The sequence below is a fragment of the Canis aureus genome, chromosome 20 (assembly GCF_053574225.1).
Source record: "Canis aureus isolate CA01 chromosome 20, VMU_Caureus_v.1.0, whole genome shotgun sequence".
Taxonomy (NCBI): domain Eukaryota; kingdom Metazoa; phylum Chordata; class Mammalia; order Carnivora; family Canidae; genus Canis; species Canis aureus.
In genome coordinates this window covers 7,271,287-7,292,149 of record NC_135630.1, presented here as the reverse complement: position 1 = coordinate 7,292,149, position 20,863 = coordinate 7,271,287, and positions in this window count along the sequence as shown.

The window sequence follows — 20,863 nt, the reverse complement described above, 5'->3', positions numbered from 1 at the left end:
TGCCTTCTCCCTCCCGTTTATTGTTTATGCTACACATAAACAACAAGCAAACAAAAATTAAGAAAGGGAAATTAAACCAGAGTAGTCATGTTAAGAAAGAGTAAGCAAACATCTAGGACAATTTGTTTAGCAATCATAATTCAAACTAAATGTTGCTCCTAGAGATTTCAAAATTGTTTATAAATATCTAGTTTTCCAAGCTCTCCTGATTCTGTTCATGTAAATATTCATTTATTCAACAGTTACTTATTGAGCGCATTCTATGTATCTGGAGGTGTTTTAGGTGCTAGGGAGACAAAACAGGAAACTCCTCCTTCCCCAAATAATGACCTTTATTATAGAAGAGTGACAACATGAATATAATGAGTAACTAATGTGGGTTATGTCATTAGAAGGTAACCTGTGCTATGAGAGACCATGTAAGGTAAGTCATGAGGATGGAGGTAGGAGAGAAGTACGGTTGCTCTATCTGCCATCACACGGTCTTCGAGAAAAGGGGAGATATTGGAAGAAGTGAAGGAGGAGAGGGGAGCTTGCTCTGTTCTTTTGAAAGGTGGACCCCAGAAGTCGCAAAGTCCTTTCCACTTGTTTTTCACTGGCCGGAACTAGTCACATGACCACCTGTGGTAGTAAGAGTGGGAAATACAGTCTTCAGTGGCATGCTGTGTCCCCAGCCAAAACTAATGTCACCAAAGAAGAAAGGGAGACTAGACGCTGAGGGGACAACTGGCAATCAGTGCTGCTGTCAGTAAACACCTCTGCGGAAAAGGGCAAAGATGAGGAAGGAAAAGGAATAAACACATTTATTAACAATATACATATTACCTGCTCTACTTTGAAGCAGGATATTCTAAGGAAAGGGATAAAAATCCATATCGTTTGCTTGTTAACTCCATACTGGGGTCTGGGAGCATCATTTATAAATCATATGACAGCACCACTCCCGCCTCTTCATCACGTCCTAAGCTACATCACTCCCATCAGAAATCCTTCCTTCCTTCCACTGGGTGTCCTGGAGCCTTAAATTCAAGGGAATCTTAATAGAAGGTACAGATTGAAGTTAATGGAGCTAAATGTCTTAAACTATGATTTGTGCTCAAAGACTCTTTAAATCTTTGTGGATAATAACATTTGTCACATCCCTTCTCCAGAATATTAGCTTGAGAGAGTAGAACACGGTACTTGCCACATGCAATGGCCCCAAACATCCGCTGTCCCTTCTTTTCCTTTCTCCTCTGTTTGGTCCCCCCTTTTTTCTTTTTCCCTCTTCTTCACCTCTCTGTTTGTTTTCTCTCTCTTTTTCATTCTAAGTTTTTCATTCTAAGTTTTTATGAAAACAACCAATAAAGATATATACATACATACATATATGTCCTTTCAATATACAGAAAGTATATAATATAAATTATAGTCAGAGATATTTAAAGACTAAGTTATTAGGACCCCATTATGGGGTAACATTAAAAAAAATTGTATGATATGATACATATTTAAATTTTAGCATATTTACTTACAGCTGGATTTTCAGTTTTTAACTCACAGTTAATGAACTGCATTGGCCATAATCTAACATATCTGTAATTAAGTTTCTTTGTAAAAATCATATTTTTAAAATTTTCTCAAATATCCAGAAATGTTTTTTTCTCTTTGTCAATTTGCCAAATTAACTGTATCCATTCTATTAGATATCAAAATGGACTTCTATATGTGTTGTTCTTTACTCCCATTACTCCTATTTATTTATTATCATCATATTCTTAGCATAATTATAATCCTTCTAGCACCCCAAGTCCTTTTTGTTGGTTACTTTTCTTCTTTCTGAACTTACCAGTTTGCATTGGATGTAGAGGCTGGCATTCTGGCACCCTTGGAGATTTTGCATGTAAGCAAAGGAATGATCTAGGTTTAATAATTGTGCTTATAAAATTAATTGCTTTCCTACTATGGTTTGATCTGTCATGGAAAGATTAGAAATCATCACCTGAAACATGAGACATGAGAACTTTACTGAAAACAATGCCTATCTTTCTTCATTGTTTGGTATCTTTTCCCCCGTGAGATCATATTCTTTGTCATGTTTGGTCTTGCCCTGTTCAGGTCTTTCTCCCTTCCTCTGTCATTCCCTCCATTGTTCCCTCTCTTCCTTCCTTCCTTCCTGCCTGCCTTTCTTTCTCTGGTTCATTCTTACTGTTTTATTTGTGCCTGATTTCAGTCTAGAGATTACAGCTGATACACTCTCAGTGCTTAGTGAACAAACACAAAATAAAGCAACTCTTTAGGAATAGGTAGATTAAAATCTGTTGGACTAACTTGATATCTTGTTAAATTCCTTGAAGGTACTATGATTTTTTTTTATTTTACTGCTTTCAATTGTATCTGCATGCATTTGAAAAATAGGTAGCATATACGTGAGATAGGTTATTTATTTTGTTGGGAGACAGTGCTTCATTTGAAGATTTCTTGTAATAACTCTTTGCTCAAAACTCCCCTCTCCCACTGATCAACAAAGAGTTTATGAGTCATAAACTGCAAACTGATGATCTGGACCAGGGGTCAGGATATTATATCCAGAGGGCCCCAAACAGCTTGATTTGTATAGCTCACAAGATAAAAATGTATTTTTAAATGATTGAAAAAAGTCAAAAGAATAATATTTTGTGATTTGAAAATTACATGAAATTCAAATGTCAGTGTTCATAAATTAAGTTTTATTGGAAAAGAGCTATGGCCATTTGATAATGTAGTATCTATTGCTGCTATCCCCCTACAGCAGAGTTGACTAGTTGCAACGCAGAGGGTATGGTCCACAAGCCTATAGGTTTACTCTCTGGCTCTTAGAGTAAAAGTGTGCCAATATGGATCTAGGCTTCGTTGTAGGCAAGGGTGCCAGGAATACCAGCCTTTATATCCAATGCAAACTGGTAAGTTCAGAAAGAAGAAAAGTAACTAACAAAAAGGACTTGGGGTGCTAGAAAGATTATAATTATGCTAATATGTTACACATATAACATCTGAATAATTGGGAGTTAATGTTTTCTATTGACTAGAAAATTCACTTATAGAAAGTCGGAGTTAATTGAAAGATATTTTTTAGTTTTTTTTTTTAAGATGTGGAAGATTCATATTAAAGAAAGAAACAAAAGCACTATTGAATTTGTATAGGACATGAACTTCAGAAGCATTCACAGTAGAGGCATAAGGATGCTTAGCCAGACACCTTCAGGTGGAAGCTACTACTGGGTGCTCTTTTGAAGGGTCTTTGGCACATGCCTGAAGGGCTGGATGATAGTCTAGAACACTACCTCTAGGGTCTCGTCCTTGCTACTGAAGACTCTGGTTCTTGGAACACTGTATATATTTTTATTTTCTTATTTCTCTATTTTCTTTCTTCAAGTTGTTGATTTTTTTTTTTTTTTTTTTTTTTTTTTACATTTCTGTCTGTAGATTCTTTACATTGCTAAACATATACGTTTGGAAGTTTCCTCTTTATTTTAGTTCTCACAGCCTTGCAGTTCTTTAATGTAAAGATACTATTGGGGTTGTGAAAGTAGTTAGAAATACATTCATTGAAAGAACTTAAACTTTTGGCTGAACTATAAATGTGAAGGTAGAAGCCAGATGGCTAGTAATGAATAAAAGTGTATTTTCCTCTTTTTTGTGATGTAAGATGTTACTCTCAGATACAGGCACTGATATAGATGATACATGTTCATCTGGATGTATATCTGAATTACATATATATATGTAATATATAATTATGTATTATATATGTAATATATTATAATATATGCATAATGTATATGTAATATATGATATAATATATATGTAATTTATGTAATATATATATCATGTCAAGGATAATGGAAAGTAAGCTTATATATGTAATATATATGTAATATATTATATATGTAATATATTATATGTATAGTATATGTGTAATATCTGTACAATATATGTCATATATGTAATATGTGTATATATATGTGTGTGTATATATATATATATGTGTGTGTATATATATATATATATATATATCATGTCAAGTAAATGGAAAGTAAGCTTACCTAAATAGTTGTGGAAAGGACAGAGATTATTTTTTATGGAGCAACAATCAGCTAACAAAAAACTATTGAATACCCAGAGGGGATGAGTGAATGAACTATTTAGTTGGCTAAAATTGCTTCCAGCAAGCAGGCCCAGCGACCAGTTTTATGAGACTGTAAATTTTTGAAAACTGTTTGCAAAGCCAACAGTTCAGCCAGAAAGATTCAGATTAGCTGGATTTTGTTTAAGGGAAATTTCACTGAATGCAATCCAGTATGGGAAGCTGAAATTAATACAGTAAAATAGTTTCATTTTCCTTGGACCCAATCGCGAGACTGCTTTTCACACAAAGAAAGTGATAATGTTTATGTGACCCACTAGAATAAAATTGAGGGCAGTTCAGAGCTTAGAGCAGGCTACTCCCAGCCAGATGCTGCTCTTGCTGCCTCCTGCCCTGCCCAGCTGCCCTGGGAGAAGAGGGGATCCGCATCTACTTGGCACGCTAGTTGGGGAGCTTAGGGCTGGGGAACTGACATGAAATGGAATGCATCTCACCCCATATATGAAGCTTTCTCTGACAGAGTCTGTTTATATTGAACCCGTGTCTTTCTGAATCTCTATAACAGACACAGTCCGTATCAAACAACTGAGCAGTAAAAACGATAGTCTTAGAATATTCGGTAGTTGTTTAACAAGTGTATTTCTCATCCCCCAATTGGTATTGAAATCTCTGGGAGAGCAGCGATTATGTTTTCTCATGTCCTCCAAAGTCCATCGCAGATGCTGGGTAGAGAAAAGGGATTTATTTATTGCACTTATTTATTATTTATACTCTATGTACTTCCCAGAAAGATTTGAACTGGCTTATAATAACAGACATAATAGGACCATTAAAGTAATGACTTATAAAAAAACAAAACAAAACAAAACAAAAACAAGAACCATAGTGTGTATTGAAATGCTTACATTTCACCTTAGGATTTTGCTCCGAGTTTCCTTAGTAAAAGGGCTCAAGAGAGCAAGCAGCGTGAGTATGTGCTGGCTGTACCCCCATGGGCAGAATGGTCCGCAGGGCGCCTGTGGACTTGGAATCCTGTGCAGTGTGGGACACACGGGCTGAGTCTAGCTGGACACTCGGGGGCTTTGCTCCAGGCAAGGGGCCTGCCTCATTACCACTCTCTCGCTCTTTATGAGATGAACAGAAGAGCAGCTTTGTGGGTGGAGAAAAATCAGTTTGCCAGTAGCTAACACCTGACACCCTTCAGGGCATTTGAATTTCTGAGGGGAGAAGAAGCTTCAGGTCCAGCTAGGTCACTGCTTCCAAATCATTGATTTTTCTGTCTCTCCATAGGCCAGAATTAAACAGAGGGGTGAAAAGAATTATGTAGTTCATATCACACTAAAAATGAAAATATGAGCTTTTACCAGGAAAAACTATAAGTTGTCCCTAATATTGAATGCAAGACTACTTTTATTACAAGTAGGAATACAATGCGTACTTTCTGAGGTGATAACATGGTCTTACAGTCACAGTGTAGGTAGGACCAATTAAAGGGCCCTTTTATTTATTTTTTATTTATTTTTCTTTAAAGGGCCCTTTTAACATAGATTCCCCAAAGAATATTTTATAGCATAATGGACAAGTACTTGAACTTGAGTCCTATTTAAGATACAGAATTGCTCTTCATGAGATTAAGGTCAACATTTAAAAATTATAGTCCTGTAAGATATTGCCATGAAGAAATGCAGCAAAGTAATCAAGGGATGTAGTTTTCTGCTCTCTGACGTCTTATGTACTAGAACCTGGAGGGCTTAGAAAGAGCACATCCTTGAGATTACTCATTTCAAATGCTGATTGTGGTTTCCGAAGGAACACAGGCTCTAGACTGATTCAGTTAGCTTTTAATTTTCTTTTAGCCTGATATCCTTGCTGAATTCAATAGGAAGCAGTTCAGAATTTGGATGCTGGGTGAGTCCCTAACATGCTAGTACTTACTTAGTACTATTGATTTAGAGGGGTCAACAAACTTTTCTAAATGAAGCCAGATAGTAAGGGTACCTGTGTGGCTCAATTGGGTAAGACTTTTGGGGTAAGATTTTATTATTTATTTATTTATTTATTTATTTATTTATTTATTTATGAGAGAGAGATCATGAGTGGGGAGAACAGCAGAGGGAGAGGGAGAGAGGATCTGAAGCCGACTCCATGCTGAGCGCAGAGCTGGAAATGGGGCTCCGTGTCCTGACCATGAGATCACGACCTGAGCTGAAACCAAGAATCAGATGCTTAAACCAACTGAACCATCCAGGCACCCCAAGTGTCAGACTCTCGATTTCAGCTCAGGTCATGATCTCAGGGTTGCAGGATCAAGCCCTACCTTGGGCTGCATAGTGCCCCTTCCCCTTGTATACTCTCACACTCTCTCTCTCCAAAAAAAAAAAACAAAAAAAAACCTCTTTTTCTCTCCCTTTGCCCACCCCCAGCTTGTGCATGCATGCACACACTCTGTCTCTCTTTAAAAAAAAAAAAAAGAGCCAGATTGTAAATATTTTAGGCTTTGTGGACCATATGCCCCTGTTGCCACTATTCAGTTCTGTCATTTTAGCAGAAGGAAGATGTCATGAGACAACAGAGGACTCTGCTGTGCATATATTATTGGTCTGGCTCTGGTGATAAGCTTAGGAGAGATATATGATGATAAACCATTTTATATACGAGGAAACTGAGCATTAGAAAGCTCCAGAGCAATCAAAGAATTTAAACACGCCTATGGAAGTCACTACCACTGGATCTGACTCAACTCTGTTTCCTTTGGTGCATATTTTCCCACATTCATTATGAGATTAAGAATTGTAGGGACGCCTGGGTGGCTCGGCGGTTGAGCGCCTGCCTTTGCACAGGGCCGGATCCCAGATTCCCGGGATCAAGTCCCACATCGGGCTTCTTGCATGGAGCCTGCTTCTCCATCCTGTCTGTATCTCTGCCTCTCTTTCTGTGTCTGTCATGAATAAATAAAAAATAAATAAATAAAATCTTAAAAAAAAAAAGAATTGTACCCCTCATTCTAATAGGGGTCTGGCCAACAGTAGTCTTCTCATAGAAAACACTGTTCTCTCCAAAAAAAATGAATTGCTTGACTTCTTTTTTTCGTATAGGTTACTTAAAATTTGCCCAACATATTTGAGGCTATGAAGGGCTTTCTTGTTGGCTCACTGAATTTCAGGGATGAGTCTAAGGACCTTTATATCGACTTAATTCTGCTAAGGGTTTCTGCCTCTAGAGGGAGAAGTTTAGTGTGTCTCACCTTCCCATTCCAGTCCTGTCCTGCCTGGAATGCTTGTGTATAATTCATCAAAGACATATGTTTACAGTGTCATAGTATATCATCTGTGGGCTTCCAACCTATGTCACCACCACTAGCCTTACACCCCCAGCACCCAGCCTGTCCTGGCCTCCAGGACAGTCTCCAGAACACGCTCTCCGGCAGCTCTCTCCAAGATTGCTTCCATGATCAGCCCTGCTGACTACTTCCTTCTCTCTAGTTCAGCAGACTCATTCCTCTTCCTCCACGGAACCGCAAACAGGCTTGGGCAGGAGTCTATGCACCTGCGTCCCACCACAGTAACTTCCTCATTGTAACGATTATGAGCCATAAAAATAATTGCCAAAGCAAAGCCTATCAACTCCTGAAACAGAAAGAAAATAATATATTTTTCCAACACACCCAAAGGTCAGGACAAGACCTCAGCATGTAGCAATAATAATGAAAGCAGACCTTCTGCTCTGTTGGAAAAAGGGAGGGACAGACATCCCACACGCGATGCTCTTCAGAACCAGCAACGTTCAGCGCTCGCATGGAAATGTCATCTTACCATAGTTGTATGGATGAAGTCTTGGAAATAGAGAGTCCTCAACCACTTGACCTGGAAAATGAGATATTGGCTTATGATCTCCAAGGTTATTCTAACATTTCATTATTCAAAAATCTTACTTCATATCCTTAAATATTAGAAATACAGTCAGTGGGGACACCAATAAAATGTAAAATTAGATATGCTGTCGTTATAAATTAACAATATGCTTGCATTTGATTTTGTTTGTTTTTGACCTGGTTGAATGATATAACCTTAGAAATTAAAAAAAAAAAAGTCTCCTGAAAATTGGCTAAGATATTGGAGGCAGTACTTTGTGAGAGAACATTTCTAGCTTTGTAAAGTCTATGGTCTAATTTGAGAGATTTGGCCATTTCTACTATCCTTAGTTGAATTGAATTCACTAGCATTGTCTACAATTTGTTTTGTAGCCATGTACAATTTGTATTGTTTTTGTTCTTTGTTTTAGCATTATTATTAACTCGTGGATTTAGTCACATATGGGGTACACAGGGTCTCAACAGCACATTGCTTGCTGTCTCCAGGTAGTGTCCTTGAAGTGTGTCTGGTGCGAGAGTAGTGGGCGGAACACACAGTCCGAGGGCAGGTGCAACTCAAGGGCCCACTGGAAATCATGTCCTCTCGATAACCTCCTCCAACACCACTGCTGCAGTTCTGTCCAAGGAAATTGGGGATGTTCTCATTTTTTCCCTCTACCACTTATTCTACATTCCCGTCATTCTCATCCAGCACTTCTGATGGTGCCACTGTCTTGCCTGGTAGGATCACCCAGACCCTCATGCTTGAGCCTCTGCTTTTCATGACCTTATCAGCCTTTGGTTAATATAATTACCCATTAACAATTAATACTGGGCACGTAAATATGAAGAGATGTCCAACAAATCACCCGAGTGCCACAAATATTCTCAACACCCCCACCCCTTTATTCAGTAGTAATGCAGTATCCTCCTGATGATCATGGTCACTTAACCTTCCCAGTATGGAATTGCTATTTGACAGGTGGTCTCTTGGAATGAGGAATGCAATGTGGTCAGGCAGTGAATTGGAGCCCTAGACTTACAGAACCAAAACCTGTGGAGGTGAAGCACAAAATCCTCAGGTGGGTCCCTATGGTAGATAGTGAGTATAGTCATTCTATCTCCACCACCTCGACTCCTAGACTTAAGAATTCTAATTGTTGGGATGCCCGGGTGGCTCAGCGGTTGAGCACCTGTCTTTGGTCCAGGGCGTGACCCCAGGGTCCTGGGATCAAGTCCCACGTCGGGCTCCCTGCATGGAGCCTGCTTCTTCCTCTGCCTGTGTCTGCCTCTCTCTCTCTCTCTCATGAATAAATTAAAAAAAAAAAAGAATTCTAATTGTTACAGACATGGTGCCATATCATGGCCATTAATTTAAGATGACCTTCATCTGGAAGGATTATATTCTATTCTCACAGGGTATCATCCCTAAGCTGGTGCCTCAGTTACACCTCCGAAAACTGGTTCCACTGTTGCAGCAGGCAAGCAGCTTCTGGACAGTGTAGTATGTGGTAGGCCGTAGGGGGACCGTGGTTCCTGTCCACAGCTGACTATCTTTGGGTGGAAAACAGGTGTTTTGGCCCAAGGAATTATTTATAGTAGGATCCCATGTCAGTAGCTCAGATGCTGTGTGAGTCTTCAAATAGCTGAGAAACTGTGGGAAGGAAAGGCACAACCATGCCTCGAGCACCTCTCAATCCTGGCCAGAAAGAATTTTGTGTTTCTAGGGAGGAAGGAGTTGAATTTGATCAAGTTGCCATCAGGTGACTGAGATTGTGATTTCTTCGAGGGATGATACCGTATCACGGGGCTTCAGCATTAGTTTTTATTTTGCCAAGTCAGATATTCCAGAGCAACAGTAGCTAGATCAGACTTGGTGAGACAAGTAAAACTGAGAAATTGAATGTTTAATTTAACTCAGATTTAATTTATTTAGATTTCTTACTTATTAATTATTAATTTAAAAATATAGCAAATATAGTAGTAAAGTAGGCTCCAGTATAAGTGAAAGGAGCGAGGTGGGATAAAGGTATGTTTTTATGTATGCCACCATTAAATAGGATGATAAATCATAATATTAAAACAAAAGTTTTCTGTTGAGGGAGAAATTACTTTGGAAGGGATAAGGGATCCAAATGACACTTTTGTGAATACACTTTGTTTTATGTTTGACTTTGTAAATATATAAATCCTTAATAGTTAAAACCGAATTTTAGAAATTAATTCTTAAAAATTGGAATGCAATGTAAGACAAATGAACATAAATGTAAATCCAGGTGATGCAACAACTGTAGAGACAGAAAGCATTCCAAATAACTATAAGTCACATATAAGTAATTTGATTGTGTGATTATGTTTTCAGTAATCAAATCTTTGGTGGTTTTATTGTAATTGCTGTTCTCAAACTATTTGTGTGTGATGTAAGATAAATAAGTCTTGGTCAGACTTAGGCTCAGTCTGTTTGGCATGGAATAAAGAAAGACATGCATGGAAGATCGCTGAAGATAAGCCAAAACCTGTGTTCTGGAATTTGAATGAGAAGTATCAGTATGATCTTATGATGATTTTTGCCTTTAAAAACATTACATATATATAATTTTACATGTCTTATATTTATTATAGTGTATCTTATGTATAATACATATAATGTAAGATAATATAAGATTTTATATGATTTTGCTTATATAATATATGACTATATATTAACAATATATAATACGTATGTATGTATATGTATCCTCACTGGAGAAATAGCTGCTTTTAGGTCTGGGGAGTAGTAATAAGCAAGATGTGTCTAGAATATTTTGTGCTAGAAAAGTAGGATATTATTAAAGGCTACTAGAATTCTGTCAAAAGGGCACAGTAGCCAACTTGAACAGGTTTCCACTCACCAAAATTGAGACAATAAGGATAATAACTAGAACAGCTTAAAATACATTAAATGTATCTCAATTCATGAATATAAAATTATACTTAAAACATCTCTTTGATTATCACTGAGAATACTAGGGAAACAGGTTTTTTTTAAGTTTTTATTAAATTCCAGTTAATTATCATACAGCGTAATATTAGTTTCAGATGTACAATATAGTGATTCAACATTTCTGTATAATACCTGGTGCTTATCACAAGTGCCCTCCTTAATCCCCATCACCTTTTTGACCCATCCCCCCCACCCTTTTTCTAACCATTGGTTTGTTCTCTATGGTTAAGAATCTGTTTCTTGGTTTGCCTCTCTCTCTGTTTTTTCCCCTTTACTTACTTGTTTTGTTTATAAATTCCATATAAGTGAAATCATATGGTGTTTGTCTTTCTCCGATTGGAGACATTACACATTATATATATATATATATCTCCTATTTAATGGTAGTGTGTATATATATATATAATATGTGTGTATACACAAAAAAATACATATATATGTTTTTCTGTTCCTTAGGTAAATACCTCGTAGTGCAATTGCTGGATCATATGGTAGTTTTTTATTTTTAATGTTTTGAGGAGCCACCATATTGTTTTCAGAATGGCTAAACCAGTTTGCATTCCCACCATCAGTGCAAGAGGGTCCTCCTTTCTTTACATCCTCACCAACACCTGTTGTTTCCTGTGTTGTTGATTTTAGCCATTCAGGCAGGTCTAAGGAGATATCTTATTAGGTTTTGATTTGCATTTCCCTAATGATCAGTGATGTTCAGCATATTTTCACGTGTCTGTTGGATATCTGTATGTCTTCTTTGGAAAAATGTCTGTTTATATCTTCTGTCCATTTTTAATCAGATTATTCATTTTGGGGGTATTGAGTTTTAAAAGTTTTTATGTATTTTGAATACTAACCCTTTATCAGATATCTTATTTGCAAATATCTTCTCCCATTCAGTAGGTTATCTTTTAGTTTTGCTGTTTCCTTTGCTATGCAGAAGCTTTTAGTTTTGATGTGTCCCAATAGTTCTTTTTTGTTTGTTTCCTTTGCCTCATGCAATGTATCTAAAAGAAGTTGGTATGGCTGATGTCAAAGAAGTTACTGCTTGTGCTCTCCTCTAGGATTTTTATGGTTTCAGGTCTCATATTTAGGTCCTTAAACCATTTTGAATTTGTTTTTGTGTATGGTGCAAGAAAGTGGTCTAGTTTCATTCTTTTTCATGTTGCTGTCCAGTTTTTGTGTATGGTGCAAGAAAGTGGTCTAGTTTCATTCTTTTGCATGTTGCTGTCCAGTATTCCTCTTCACCATTTGTTGAAGAGGCATTCTTTTTCCAATTGGATATTCTTGCCTGCTTTGCTGAAGATTATTTGACCATAGAGTTGTGGGTTCATTTTTGGGTTTTTCTTATCTGTTCTATTGATCTAGGTGTCTATCTTAGTGCTAGTACCATACTGTTTTAATTACCACAGCTTTGTAATATACCTTGAAGTCTGGAATTGTGATGTCTCCAGCCTTGCTTTTCATTTTCAAGATTGATTTGGCTCTTCAAAGTCTTTCATGATTTCACACAAATTTAAGGATTTTTTTTTTCTAGCTCTGTGGAAAATGCCATTGGTATTTTGCTAGGGATTGATTGCATTGACTGTGTAGATTGCTTTGAGTGGTATAAACATTTTAACAAACTTTGTTCTTCCAATCTATGAGTGTGGAATATCTTTCCATTTCTTTGTGTCCTCTTCAATTTCTTTCATCAGTGTTCTAGTTTTCAGAGTACAGATCTTGTATCTCTTTCACTAGGTTTATTCCTAGGTATCTTACTGTTTTTGGTACAATTATAAATGGGATCGAGTCCTTAATTTCTCTTTCTACTGCTTCATTATTGGTGTATAGAAATGCAGCAGATTTCTATATGTTGTTGATTTTGTATCCTGCGACTTTACTGAGGTTTTTTTTTTTTAATCAGTTCTAGCAGTTTTTTGGTGGAGTCTTTCAGATTTTCTGTATATGGTATCATGTCATTTGTGAATAGTGAAAGCTTTACTTATTCTTTGATGATTTGGATGCTTTTTATTTCTTTTTGTAGTCTGATTGCTCTGGTTAGGGTTTCCAGTATTATGTTGAATAATAGTGGTGACAGTGAACATCTCTGTCTTGTTCATTACTGTAGAGGAAAAGCTCTCAGTTTTTTTCCATTTAGGATGATATTCATTGTAGTTTTTTTTTTTTTTTTTTTTTGTATATGGCCTTCATTATGTTGAGGTTTGTTCCCTCTGGACCTGCTTTGTTGAGGGTTTTAATCATGAATAGGTGTTATACTTTGTCAAATAGCTTTTCTGCATCCATTGAAATGATCATATGGTTTTTACTCTTTTTTTTTATTATATGATGTATCATGTTAATTGATTTGTGAATATTGAGGCATCCTTGCAACCTGGGAATAAATCCCACTTGATCTCAGTGAATGATTTTTTAATGTATTGTTGGATTCAATCTGCCAGTATTTTATTGAGAATTTTTGCAACTGTATTCATGAGGGATATATTTCATTTAGAAAATGGATAAATATAAGAAAACAAGTGTTCCTCTAACTTTTGCTAATAAAACTATTTCCTTGGTGTAGTTCATGTTAGGAAATTTCTATTTCTAAAAATATTCCAATTAACAAGTAGAGAATGATAAAATTAACAAATCATCATTTTCTACCGTAAGGAACTGATTGATCCCACGCCATGTTCATTAATGGCTTCTAACATTACAAAAAAAGAACAAGATTGTACATCAGTAAGCATCTACTTATAATACCACCTATGAAGGAGTTTGTACCCCTCACCCCTGAAAGGGTATCCTGAAATATTCAAGCACTTAGATCTGCTAAATTAGAAGAAAGAGGAGAGCCATGGGAACATGTTAAATGATACAACAGGGAATTAAATCGGGAAAATGCACTGTGGAGAACTTATAGACTACATATAAGTTATTGCAAGGAAACAATTGCAAGGAAAAAAATGCAACATGAAGTAGAGTTACGAACCTATACATTAATATAAGTAATATTTTAAGCAATCCAATGTATGGGCATTGTTTTGATTTTAATTCAAATGCAGAGAACATTAAAAATCATGCATAGTTTAGAAAATGTGAACATTGGCTATTTGATAACAGGGAATGTGTGTGTGTGTGTGCATTTAAAAATCATTTTTTTGTAAGGGAAATGTGTGTCATTTATATATATATATATACTGTAATATTTATTTGAAATTGTATGATGTCAGGAATTTGCTTAGAAATTCTTTGGATAGAGAGATAGGAGGTAGAGATGATACAAGAATAGTTATGAGCTGATAATTGCAACCTGAGTGAGTGGTACATGTGGTTTGTTTCATTACTCCTTTTTTATATGTTTGAAATTCTCCATAACAACAAGTTACAAAGACAGAATAGGTATAATGACTAAAAACAAATGATCTTATTTTACCTTTTGGCTTCTGGTTTAAAATGCAATTAGTAGATGGATAGAGAAATTGTAAGGATTTTTGTGTTTGCTTTCAGCTTTCTCTTCCATAACCTGCAGATCTCCCATTCATTTTTTTTACACACTTAATAAGGAGTTGACCTTATTTTCTTCACGTTAGAGTGCTCTCTGTGGCATTACATGTCTTCAGGAAATCCCAGCTAAGTGGTTTCACTTCACATATCATCTGACCTCCCAAGAGAAAAATAAAGACCTGGCCAACTTCTTAGATAAAATATATTTTGGGGAAGTGGGGATGAAAACTCCTTTTTCTTTACTCTTTTCTCTTTATCATTATCTAAATTTCACCTTCTTCTTCTGTCATGTGCTACTGTCTTGCCACTTTCTTAATCATTTATTTTCACCAAGATTCCTAAACAACAAAGAATGCCTTATTTTTATCAAAGTGAGCAAGTTCATATTTGGGTTGATGATTTGTGGCTTTCTTGAATTACTTCATCAACATATATTGTTCAGAGCACTGAGGGGACCCCAGAAAGTATATTATATATATTCAGATATCAAAAAATCTATAGTTTAATTGAAAAGACATAACTAATATCTTCACATACACAAAGAAAAGAAAAAGCAAACAGTTTTATCCTAAATGGTCAATTAGTGACTTTTAAACATGGAATGATGATAAAAATGGAGAAAACAGTACAAAATAATGTACTCATAGATGACTTGGTAGTTGAGTTGAATCTTTTTAAATGGATAGAATTTATAGAGATGGAATGAGAAAAGTAAGGGAGGAGAATGTGAGCAAAGATACTTGGGTTGAGATGAACATGTAAGAGGTGGTTCAAACTAGCTTAACTGAGGAGGACATAAGTTGAAAACAAAGAGAAATTGGGTGTAAGACTGTAGAGTCAGATTATGTCGGGTCAGATAAAGCAGATAGAATGATATAATGGTAGTGATATGAAGAAGGCAGACGTTCCATCAAATTTGAATGTGGTCCATTCCTCTGTAGATAGATTTGGGTTGTTTCCACAGTTTAGCTGTTGTAAATGCTGCCATAAACCTGGAAATACAGATAATTCTTTGAGATCATGATTTCCATCCTTTTGGAAATAAACCCAGAAGTAGGTTTTTTGGATCATAAGGTAGTTCTATTTTTAACTTTTGAGGAAAATCCATACTGTTTTCCATAGTGGCTGCATCATTTTACATTTCCGCAAACAGCACACAAGGATTCCAGTTTCTCCACATCTTTGCCAACTCTTGTTATCTTTTGTTTTTTGATGATAGCCATTCTAACATCTCTATCCATTTATCTATTGGTGCACACTTAGATTGCTTCCATGTCTTGGCTATTGTAAAAATGCTGCAAAGGACATAGGGTGCCAAATGTCTTTTTGAATTAGTGGGGTTTTTTTTGGATAAATATCTAGAAGTGGAATTGTTGGATCATATGGTAGTTCTACTTTTAAATTGAGGAAACTCCATACTGTTTTTCACAGTGGCTGCACCACCTTACATTCCCATAAACAATGCACAGGGATTTCCATTTCTCCACATTTTGGCCAACACTTGTTATTTCTTGTGTTTTTGATATTAGTCATTCTGATAGGTATGAGGTGATACCTCATTATGGCTTTGTTTTGCATTTTCCTGATGATTACTGATGTTGAGTATCTTTTCATGCCTGTTGGCATCTTTATATCTTCTTTGGAAAATGGCAACTTGGATCCTTTGCTCATTTTTAAATCAGATGGGTTTTGGGTTTGTTTTTGTTTTTGTTTTTGTTTTATATTGAGTTGTATGAGTTCCTTATATATTTTAGATGCTAACACCTTACTGAATGTATCATTTTTGAATACCTTTTCTCATTCAGTAGGTTATCTTTGCATTTTGTTAATGGTTTCTTTCACTGTGCAAAAGCTTTTAAGTTTGATGTGGTCCCATTTGTTTATTTTGCTTTTGTTGTCCTGATTTAAGGAGGCAGATCCAAAAATATATTGCTAAGATTGATATCAAAGAGCTTACTATCTTTTCACAGTTTCACTTCTATATGTCAGTCTTTAATCTCATTTCGAGTTTGTTTGGGTATGGTATAAGAAAGCGGTCCAGTTTCATTCTTTTGCATGTACCTGTTCAGTTTTCGCAGCACTATTTATTGAAGAAGTTATCTTTTTCCCATTGTATATTTCTGCTTTCTTTGTCATAGATTACTTGACCAGAGACATGTGTTTATTTTGAGGATCTCTGTTCTGTTCCATTGATCTATGTGTCTGTTTTGGGGTCAGTACTTTACTGTTTTGATTACTCTAGCTTTTAGTATAGTTTGGAGTCCAGGAGTGTATTATCTTCAGATTTGTTCTTCTTCCTCAAGATTCTTTTGGCTTTTTGAGGTTTTCTGACATTTTATATTAATTTGGGGATTGTTTTTCCTACTTCTATAAAAAATTCAATTGGAGTTTTGATGGGAACCACATTGAATCTGTAGATTCTTTTGGGTTGTATAGGTATTTTAACAATATTATCTTCCAGTCAGTGAAGATGGGATGTCTTTCCACTTACTCTGTCTTCTTTAATTTCTTTCATCAGTGTATTTTAGTTTTCAGTGTACACATCTTTTACCTACAAAGTAGGTACCTACATCTTTTTTACCTACATCTTTTACCTACCTGGTTAAGTTTATTCCTCTTAATTTTATTCTTTTTATACTATTATAAATGGAATTGTTTTTATAATTTCCTTTTTAGATAGGTTGTTGTTAATGTATAGATATACAAATTATTTTTGTGTGTTAGTTTTGTATCCTGAAACTTTACTGTATTGTACTTTTTTTTTTAATTCTAAGAACTTTTTGTAGGATCTTTAGAATTTTCTGTAAATAACGTAATACCTGCAGAAACAATTTTACTTCTTCCTTTCTGTTTTGGATCCCTTTTATTTCTTTTGCTCTAGTTAGAACTTCTGGTATTATGCAATATTACTCAGCCTTAACAAAAAGGAAATTCTATCACTTGCAACAAACGGATGGCCCTGGAAAACATTATGCTAAGTGAAATAAGTCCATCCCAGAAGAACAAATACTGAATGATTCTACTTATATGAGGCACATAAAATAGTCAAGCTTGTAGAAGCTCAGAATTGAATGGTAATTGCTAGGGAATTGGGAAGAAGGAAAAATGGGGAGTTGTTCAGTGGATGTAAGTACAGTTATACAAGATGAATAAATTCTGGAGATCTGCTTGTAAACACGGGTCCTAGATGGTGAGGTCAGTGGAAAGAGTGAGAAGCTATAGAAAGGAAGATGCGTTTGAAGACTGTGGCAGTAGCACAGTAAAGGAGTTATACTAGACCAGACTCGAGTGAGGAATTGAAGATGAAGAGAAAAGGAATGAAACTGCAAAACATTTTAAATAGAAAATAAAATTTGGTAGCAGATTAGTAGAGCAGAGGCTAAGAATCAAAGAGTAATTCAAGGCGTCTATGCTTAAAGACTGGAAAAACGTGCTAAGGTGGAAATAACTACTCATAGTAGAGAAGAAAGACCAGTTTGAAATGCAGATATGTGTTGGGATGTGTGGCAAGTTCTCAATTAAGAGCCCTTCTGATGGAGTAAAGGTCAGTTGTGAAACTCTCCAAATACTCAAGAAAAATGTTTTTGTCTACTTTTATGTGCGTGAAAAGACATTAGAATCCACCTTGTGGGAAGATTTTCATGTATAACACCAGAGGTTGGAAGTTTAAATTTCAGTTATTCCCTTTGGGCAAATTATTTAACATTTCTGAACCTTGGCTTTTTCCCTTAAGAATGGGGTAAATGATATCTCCTTCGTGATGATATGATATCAACCTGCATGGGGGTTGAAAAATAGTGACAATGTGAAAGTGCCTAGCAGAGTGTCCAGCACAGACTCAGTAAAGGTTTGTTCAACTGAAATTAAATGAAATCTACTAAGGTCAGATTGCTTTGTAGTTTTACCAATCAGATAACTCCATCCTCATTTCACCAGGTGACAGCAGCTCGTTCATCACAGTGCTCCCCTAGGCCTGGGACTCAGGTCTGTGACCGCTATCTTTAGATGACATTTTTTCTAAACTGAAGAGAGTGAAAAATTGGAGGTGTTAACACCTCCAGGAAAAATGACTTATCCCTCTATAATGTACCCACCTGCATTTTAGAAGTCTGCTCTAATACTGCTTGAGGTGCAGTCACCAATAATATTGTGTTTGTATCGTACAGTGAAGTGATGTCCTCTTGAAAATATAAATTAAGACAGCATTCAATGAGTCTTTGAAAAAAGGAGATGGGAGCCAAGACAGAGAATTTAAAATAGAATGATACCTCAATGATTTATTTGGATAACAATGTTCTTGGCAGCCTGCTAGTGGAGGATGGGTGCAAAATCTCTATTATTCTCCGCTGCCTGTTTTTATGGCCTTCGTTTAACATGATGGAGTACCTGGTCTGTGCTTGCAGGCACCTAATGGCCTTCATTTCTCCCTGATGCTCAAGTCTCTCTCTGGCTTTAGTTAGGATTTTGAAAAAAAGGCTCACTGACTCCTTAGTCCCTGGGGGTACAATGGTGTTGTGTGGCAGTCTCACACTCCATGAACTTATGGGTGAGGGGACAGGGGCCTTAGGCCTTGTAAGAATGGCTCTACGTGTTCACATAGGAAAGTGGTTTTACTCCCTGTGTCTCTGAGGTAGATAGGTAACACTTCTTTATCTAAGCAGGAGAAAAAGATACTCATGGCGACTTACCAAACTCAGAAATAGTTCTTCCAGTGAAAGGTGGAAGTTAGATAATATATGAAATTTCAAACTTGATTAGCAAAAGTGCTTGGAGAATTTGCATCCAGTTACTTGAAATATGCTTAAAGCTTAGGAAAAAGGGCCATATTTTATCTTGGTGAAGAGGAAAGGTGTAATACAACCATAGCAGAGACAGTTCAAGGTAACACAGGCCAGGCCAGGGGCAATGTGGCTCAGTCTTCAGAGTGGGTACACATTCTGACTTGATGATGTGACTCCAAGTGGAAGCATGTAACCATTCCAGAAGGTGTGTATGATCCACTTCAATGACTCTCTCTTTCACCAGTCATATGAGAAGACAGTCATAGAATTCCCGTGTCTGCAAGTTAGAAGATTGGTGGCTCTCGTGTTCGTCATTGTTACTTTATTTTTCCTTAATGTTGAGGCAATTAGAGACTCGTCTTTATCCATTTACCTCACAATTACCTTTTATTTTTCTTTTCCATTTTCTCTCAACAAAATTGAACCCATTCTTGCACACATAGACCATTTTTTAACTTGTTATATGTTCTTGCTTTCCTCAACCTGAATACTTCCCTTTGCATTATTCACACTCATCCCAAAGGCAAGAGTGTAATTGTTTAAATCCATAGACTCACTTTATTCAAATTCCAGGTCTTTCATTTACTCCCTGTGGGACATATAATCATTCTTAATCCACTCTAATCCTTAGTTTTCTCAACTTCTTTGAGTTTTTTTTTTTAAAGATTTTATTTATTTATTTATGAAAGAGAGAGAGAGAGAGAGAGAGAGAGGCAGAGGGAGAAGCAGGCTTCATGCAGGGAGCTTGATGTGGGACTCGATCTAAAGACCCAGGATCATGACCTGAGCCAAAGGCAGATGCTCAACCACTAAGCCATCCAGGTGCCCCTCTTTGAGTGGTTTTAAGATTAAATAAAATTTATTTGTTCAATTAGCAATATTTATTGAAAATCTTTGATGGGCCATGATAAACAATGACCAAGTTCTAGTGACAGGATGGCTGAAACAGCAGTAGCTTGTCTCTCCTGATGGAGCTTACACATTATCTAGGATAACAGAGAATAAAATTTATTAATATCAAAACAAAAGATTTGGAATAGTATGAAGCAGTGTATAGAAAAATAGGGCCAGGGGATAAAGCAGGGCATGGAGTGCTGGTTTAGGTCGGGTGACATGAAAGTCTTGTAGGGAAGCTGAGGTCTCAGTCAAGTGCTAGGATGATGTCATGTAAAGTCTGAAAAGAGCATACCAGGAAGAGAAAAGAAAAAGTTCAGACTCAGGTGAAAACATGCGTGTTCCTCATGTCTGAGGAATAGTAGGAAATGGCTGTAAGCTAGAATTTAGCTAAGAGCCTCATACATAGTAATTGATGAGCAGACTGTGTTTTTATTTTTTTTTAAAGCTCTCTATATTTATTTGTTTATTTGAAAGAGAGAGAGCGAGAGAGAAAGAGAGCACATGTGCAGAGGGGGAGAGAGAGAATCTCAAGCAGACTCCATGCTGAGAGCAGAGCCTGAACAGAGCTGGAGCCCATGACCCTGAGGTCATAACCTGAGCCTAAAACAAGAGTTGGATGCTTAACCAACTGAACTACCCAGGTGCCCCAGCAAACTGTAACTATTATTAATACTATGGACAGAGGCCAGATTTAGCTATTAGTGGAAACAATCGTGCACACAGGTCTTTTTAGTGTCTAAGCTCTATAATGTCATAAGTCTTCT